Source organism: Polychytrium aggregatum (genome assembly GCF_025602895.1).
Source record: "Polychytrium aggregatum strain JEL109 chromosome Unknown BJ171scaffold_349, whole genome shotgun sequence".
NCBI classification, from domain to species: Eukaryota; Fungi; Chytridiomycota; class Chytridiomycetes; order Polychytriales; genus Polychytrium; species Polychytrium aggregatum.
This window is the reverse complement of record NW_026516551.1, coordinates 8,017-16,032: the sequence shown is the minus strand read 5'-3', so window position 1 is coordinate 16,032 and position 8,016 is coordinate 8,017.

Sequence of the window (8,016 nt, the reverse complement as noted above, 5' to 3'; positions counted from 1 at the left end):
TGCGTCTAATGCAATTTCAATGTCTGGAATTAGTTTTTCATCTTCATCTTCAGTCTTCTTGTCATCGTCTGCCTCAGTAGCACGTTTCTTCTTTTTGGCTGCACGTTCTTTCCGTTTGTGATCTTCCAATAGGAGTACCTCATATTTATCCTCACAGTGTGCTTTTTCGGCGAGTGTATCTTTCAATGTATCGCGAAGCTCTTTCCATTCCATATGTTCAGCATCGATAAGAGTCACATGAAGAGTATATTGATTCCACGCCCTCTTGATGGCCAGGGTCATCTCACCGAGGTGTCGTTCCACCATTTCCATCCTGACCCTTCCATATTTATTAATGAACCTGATGTCATTTCTGTAGTCATCCTTGAGACGTTCAAGGAATGAAAAAAAATTCATCCTCGCCTGGGCATACGACTTTGCTTCGGCTTCACTCAAGAGTGGCGTGGTCTTTAAAGCTGTTCTTTCGTAGATTAGTCCAATCCCAACTTCGACTTCTATCTTAAGCGCGTTCAATGTACCGAGGTACGACTGGTCATCATACTTGTCGATCAATTTTTTGGTCGTTGCAACGATGTCCTGCATTGCACTATACTCCCGTGTCAGGTATTCAAGATAACTATCGAGGGCTCCTCTCAGATTCTGAATTGTACCACCGTATAAATCTTCAACATCACCGCTCTCAATATTATTAAGCATCGTTTTATCATGTTCTATGTCTTTTGTCATTTTGGTGATGTGGTCAAATGTTTCGGATGTGATACTCTTTATCAGTGCTTCGCCTTTTCCTTTGATATTATGCGAGTAGCTATCAACAGACGTGACAATACCAATTATATCTCGGACCCACCTACGCGGAGTGTCTGAATCGACTTCAGTAGGATCCGCAATTCGTGATACATCTGGAGTGTGTTTCACAATACTGGGCGATATCTCGATTTTTGCGGGTGGCTCTTCATCCAAAAATCGATCGAAAACATCATCCATAGCAGCATCAGCATCATAAAAGGGGGATACTTCCGACATCGAATCATCGCTACTTCCTGAGCTCATACCCATTTGGTCATCCGAGTCGTTCATTCTCCAAACTTTGGTTTCGATGATACTCTCAATCATACAAAATATTTGCATGATTCCTGCGCCAGCTGCAATGTCCTTTTTTTGCCCACCGCCATCCAAAAGACAGCGTTGGTCATGCAGGACGTTCGCTCTCTTGCCCAGTATGTCCGACGAATCGACCAGAATCTGCTCCAGCCCCTCACCCCGCAGTCCAATGTGTCCTTCAGCAGCCTCCAGCTCGCCGGCGATCTCAGAGTCAATGGCAATTTCGAGGTCCTCGGCAACATCAACACCGTCGAGAGCACCATCACCACCATCACCGACGCGTATGTCGAAGTCAACGATGCCTCCAACCCATCGACTCGCGGCGGCCTCATGGTCAACCGAGGATCGCTTGCTCCCGCCGTGCTCACCTACGACGACTCGACCCAGCTCTTCTATATCGGCATCAAGGGCAGCGAGAATCTCGTGGCCATCATGGATCCCAACTCGGCCTTGAACGGCACCATGCAGATCTTCAATGGCGTCATGAGCGCTTCCAACACCATTGGCTTCGAGACGACCTTCTCACAGCCCTTGCACACCCTCCAGGGGATCGACTTTGACTCGACCGGCCAGACCGGCATCTACAACAACAGCGGGACCCTCTTCTTGCAAAGCCAGTCTGGAACCGTGCAGGCCGGCGTTGTGCAGTGCAGCCAGGTCTTTCTGGACAGCGGTATGACCCTCAGCTTGCTCGACGACGGCGGCCAGATCAGCATCCGTGGCAGCCCCCTCAAGGCATATGCGGGAATCAATGTCTCTGCCGGCACTCAGATCACCGGGTCCGGCCAGGATCTCTATCTCAATGCAGGCAACGCTGTCCATCTCGACACCCTCAGTGTGCGCCAGCTCGATCTCTATGGGGGTGTCAAGTTTACCAGCGACTCGGCATCCATCCAAGTCCAAAATGCCAATGGGGTCGGCATCCAGATCTACAACGACGGCAGCCTCGTATGCACCGGCTCCATCACCTGCCCAGAACTCACCGGCCCGGTCACATTCACCGACTCGATCGAGTTCCTCGGCAATGTCACCTTCCGGAATCAACCCACTTGGCCGTCGTCTGGTGGTGGCGGCGGTGGCTCTGGCGGTGGTGGAGGCGGAGGTTCCGGCTCCTCGTCTACGTTCAGCCAGATCGACTTTACCTCAGGTCTCGGGTATATTCAGGGCGACACCAACGAGATCGTCATCTACCACCCAACCAGCGTCCGCATCGATGCTCCCTCGCTTCAATGCAGCTCGCTCTCGGGCCAATGGAACCCCACGGCGACGCTCGATATGGGCGGCAACCGAGTGACGAACATATCGTGGTCTTCGTCGAGTGATGCTGTCTCCAAGGCATATGTCGACCAAATGTCCGTCGGGCTTGCCCCCATCGCTTCGGTCCAATTCACTATCGCTGGTCCGTCCGGGGTGTCGATTCCTTCGACCGGCCGCGTGCTCGTTCTCTCCGGCTCGCAGATGGGTGTCTGGGACACCGGGTCGCTCGTGTCGACAGGCAACGGCAACTTGGTCTACTCCATCAACGACGACCAAACCTACGTCTGCATTGTCACCGGCAGCGTCACCGAGTGGGTCCTCTTCTCGGGCACCCATCGCATCCAGCCAGGCCGCGGCATCCTCAACATCTCGGGCGGCCTGGTTGCAACCGACTCGAACCAGTCGCATGTCTCGCAACTCGGCACCATCTCCCAGGGTGTCTGGGAGTCGACCCCGGTGGCCGTCGCGTATGGCGGGACTGGCTCCACCACCCTCCTCGATGGCATCCAGTGCAGAACCAGTGGTTCCTGGGTCCAGGGACCCGCATACGATGCCACCGCCAGAGCCATCTCCGTCGCAGAGATCTCACCAGACCCGTCCTCTGGCAGCACCGTCGTCACCGTCAACGGCACGCTGAATGCACCACAGCTCGAGTCGTTCACGGCTCCATCGATTGCGGTGAGCACCCTCCAGGCACCCGTCTTTGAAACGATGCTGTCGACGGGCTTTTACCAAATCAACGATCTCAACTGGACTTCCATCACCGTCGAGGGCCAGTGGTCTTATAGCCCAACCGAGGGCTATCGTCTCTACACCAAGACCAGCCCCCCATCCGCCCAGCTGTACTATCTCGTTCAGAATGCGGGCGGTGCAAAGACCTGGTTCCTCTCCATCGGCGCTGCTAACACTGTGCTGACGGGACGGGGGTTGACCGGTGTCACTGTAGGAGATGGTATCTCCGACGCTGTGCTGCGCGTACTGCGCGTACTGCGCGGCGCAGTGGGTCGTGACCTGTGCTGCGCTTTGCGTTTTCACGCACCGCAGGCAGGCCACCGCAGGGTATACCTGCGGGTTGCCCCCGTTCCCCCCGTTTGTCTGGAGTTCGGTTTTATCGTGAATAAACGTAAGTGCTCCCCGAGCTCACCCGTCCGCTAGAGTAGCCTAGCACCGCCCTGTTCTGCCCCGTCCTGTCTTGTCTTGTACCCCCTCCCTCCCCGTCTTGCCCCAACGTCCCAGTAGTGGACGTTACATGGTAGCATCGGAAATCCTCGTCTTGTTTTCGTCCTGTTTGTCCTCTTTCTAGATCCTCAAGCTGGATCCCGCCTCTCTTGCCGACCGACTCTCCTCTCTGTCCCTGGAGCCTGCCCCTGCCATGAGCAACCCCCGCCCACTTCCGGAAGCCTTCCTCAAGACCTTCCGTGCCCCAGTGTTTACTGGGAAGAGCCGCTCCTCCTCGGTGGAGGACTGGCTGCAGCAACTCGAGGACTACCTCGATGCTGCCCAAGTCGCCCCCACCCACCACATCGTCGCCGCCAAGCTCTGCTTAAAGGACCAGGCGTACCGTTGGTACCGCCGCCAAGGGTTCGACGAGCAGAGCGAAGGTGTGTTTGACGACTTCAAGGACCGCCTCCGTCGCCGCTTCGGCAGCCCCAATGCTGAACTCATTGCCCGTGACAAGCTATACTCTCTCGTGCAGCGTGGTTCTGTGACCCGCTACATCGAGGAGTTTGAAGACCTCTCCTCCCAGATTGAGGAGCTGGGCTCTGCTGATGCGATGTACCTCTTCCAGAAGGGCCTCAAGCCCAAGATCAGAGAGTACATCGCCAGCAACCCTGATGCCCGCAAGTCCCTGGACGTGATGATGGACGTTGCCGAGAACCTCGACAACGTCCAGTACCATGGCCGCCAGTTCTACCCGCAGCTGGCAGGCGGCCATCGGTCTCATCACGTCCCAGCCCGTCCGCCTCGCCCGGCCCCGCCCGCAAGACCCATGCCTGAGCCCATGGACGTTGACGTCAACGCCATGGAGGCTCGTGGCCCTCCCCGCTCCCGGTTCCAGCAAGCTGCCACTGTCTCCCCCAAGGACAGACAGAAGCAGGAGGACCTCCGCCATGGTTCCTGCTTCTTCTGTCACCGACCGGGACACCAGGCCAAGGAGTGCCCCATGAAGTCGGGAAACGGCCGACCCTACTAGGTGGCTCTGGAGCCCTAGTAGGAGACCAACGCCGTGGATTGCTCAATGCAGTCCACGCGTCTCCAGAGGAAGTTCACCTCGCCCCCTCCCCCGAAGGAGAAACAAACCAAGTGTTGTGCGTCGTGCGAGAGGTGCATGGTGGCGCAAGCCGCCTGCCTCTCCACGAACGTGAAGAGAAAACCAAAATTGAAAACCAAAACAAAAAAGAAAATCAAGAACCCTTGAGGGACAGGACCGCCTGTGCCCTCACCCCTGTCAAGTCGTGTGTGTCGGATGCTTCCGACATGTGTCCGCAAGCCGTGGACGTCGTGTGCAATGGCGTGCTGACGCCGCAGGCCCCCGCAATGGCCGAACCCTATCCAAAATGTCCGAGTGGCCGTGATGAAGCCAACCAAGACCAAGTGTCGCCCGTTCCCCCAAGTCAAGTCATGGTGCAGGAGGCTGTGCAGGAGGACCATGAAGAGTCCCTGCTGTACCTCCCTGCCACCGTCCAAGGTCACACCGTCCGAATGATGGTGGACTCTGGAGCAAGCTGCAACTTTGTCAGCAGACGCTTGCTCCAGGAGCTCAACATACATGCAACCAAGAAGAAGTCGCCGATGAGTGTGGCGCTTGCAGACGATCGTGTGCAGCAGTGCACACACCAAGTGGTCCTGCGAGTGGCCCTCCATCCCAAGTACCATCCTGTCCTGTTGTTCCAAGTGATCGACACCAAGTTCGATGCCATCCTCGGCATGAGCTGGCTTGCTCGTGCCGAGCCGACTCCAGTCGTCGACTGGAAAGGCCGCACTGTCCGTGTTGGCCCTGACATTGTCCTGCAGGGCATGGCCTCACCCAACATGCCACCTCTCCTCTCAGCCATGCAATTCAAGAGGCTGATCAAGAAGGACACGTCGTTCCTCTGTGTCGTGCGTGAGGTCGACGACACCGACCAAGCCGGTCCCGGTCCCCCGCCTGTGGTGACCAAGCTGCTCGACGAGTACAAGGACGTATTCCCCGACCAGTTGCCACAATGCCTGCCACCCCAACGCACCGTCGATCATCGCATCGACATCGAACCAGGCTCGTCGCCTCCGTCAAGACCGACGTACCAACTGTCGCTGACGGAGATGGACGAACTCAAGCGCCAGTTGGATGACCTCCTCGCCCATGGGTTCATCCGCCCGAGCCAGTCACCGTATGGTGCACCAGTGCTCTTTGTCAAGAAGAAAGAAGGTGATCTCAGGATGTGCGTCGACTATCGCGCACTAAACAAACAGACCATCAAGAACACCTACCCGTTGCCCAGGATCGACGAGTTGATGGATCGTCTGAGTGGAGCAAAGGTCTTTAGCAAGATAGACCTCCGCTCAGGCTACCATCAGATCCGCATCCACGAGGATGATGTCCACAAGACCGCCTTCAGGACTCGCTACGGACTGTACGAGTTCCTAGTGCTGCCGTTCGGATTGACGAACGCACCTGCCACGTTCATGCAGCTGATGAACGATGTGTTCCGCCAAGAGCTCGACAACTCTGTCATCGTGTACCTGGATGATATCCTTGTGTACAGCAAGGATGAAGCGACCCATGAAGGTCATGTCGCCCGCGTGCTGGCCAAGCTACGCGAGCACAAGTTGTATGCCAAACTGTCCAAGTGTGAGTTCTTCAAGAATCAAGTCCCGTTCCTGGGACACGTTGTCTCAGGAAGAGGAATCGAAGTCGACCCCGCCAAGGTCAAGTCTGTGGTCGAGTGGCCGCCGCTCGCATGCGTCTCTGACGTGCAGTCGTTTCTCGGTCTCGTCAACTACTACCGCCGATTCATCCCCGATCTGGCGCGCACTGCCGGTCCACTCACAGACCTACTCCGCAAAGAGTGCCCCTTCGTGTGGGACCACCCACAACGCCAAGCGTTCGAGACCCTCAAGCACGCCTTGACGAACGCTCCTGTCCTCGCTGTGTTCGACCCGAACACGGATGTCTCCGTGCACACCGACGCCTCCGACTTTGCGGTGGGAGCTGTTTTGATGCAGGAGGGAAGGCCCGTTGCCTTCGAGTCGCGCAAACTGTCCCAACACGAGATCAACTATCCCGTGCACGAGAAGGAGCAGCTTGCGATCATCTACGCGCTGCAGAAGTTCCGAGTGTACCTCCACGGTACCGCCAAGCCCTTCAAGATTGTGACGGACCACCAGTCACTGCGTTACCTCGACACCAAGAAGAACCTGAGCCGACGCCAAGCGCGATGGATGGAGTTCCTCGCCGAGTACAACTACGAGGTTGTATACCAGAAAGGCAAACTCAATGTGGTGCCTGACGCACTGTCCCGACGCCCCGACTACCAATTGGCGTCACTGTACGAGTCGACTGTCAGTGTCGACAACACGATGCTGGATGTTGTCCGAGACAACATCGCCAACGACAAACAGTTCGGAGAACTGTTCCGAAAGGTGTCTAAGCTCCCCAAGGACGACGAATCATCCGAGTACACAGTGCGTGATGGCCTGCTCCTCCTGAAGAAGGACAGCCGTGTCTGTGTGCCGGACATTCCGTCGTTGAAGACCAAGTTGCTCCAAGAGGTCCACGACTCGCCCCTCGCTGGACACTTTGGAGTCGAGAAGACATACGACCGACTGGCCAAAGTCGCATACTGGCCTGGAATGAAGCGCACCGTCGAGAAGTACATCGAGTCCTGCCATACCTGCAAGATGGTCAAGTCACGCACGACCCGAGAGCAAGGATTGCTGCAACCCCTGCCTGTTCCCGACCGCCCCTGGACCAGCATGTCCATGGATCTCATCACGCATCTACCGACGACCAAGTTGGACCACGATGCAATCGCTGTCTTTGTCGACAGGTTCAGCAAGATGGCACACTTTGTGCCGTGCCAGACGACATGCTCCGCGCCTGACCTTGCACTGCTGTTCTTCAAGCATGTGTTCAAGCACCACGGCCTCCCAAAGTCCATCGTCAGTGATCGAGACCCCCGATTCACCTCCTTGTTTTGGACAAGTCTGTTCGACCATCTCGGCACCAAGCTGAACATGTCAACCTCGCACCACCAACAAACGGATGGACAGTCCGAGCGGACGATCCGCACCCTCGAGCAATACCTGAGGACATACGCCTCGACCAGCCAAGACGACTGGGACATACAGCTGAGTCATGCAGAGTTTGCATACAACACCGCCAAGTCGAGCACAACTGGCTTGAGCCCCTTTGAGGCGCTCTACGGATTCCAGCCTGATGTTCCCACCTCCTTGACACTGACCGAGTCCACGGCTGGATTGCCTCCCAAACCAAGTGCCTTTGTCAAAGATCATCAAGTCCGACACAAGATGATCGCCGACGCGCTCACGGATGCGCAACAAGTGATGGCGAAGTACTACGACCGCCGACACCAGGATGTCTCCTTTGAAGTTGGAGACCTTGTCTACCTGGACGCCGACAACATCAAGGTCCCCGAAGCCCAGTCAAAGAAGTTG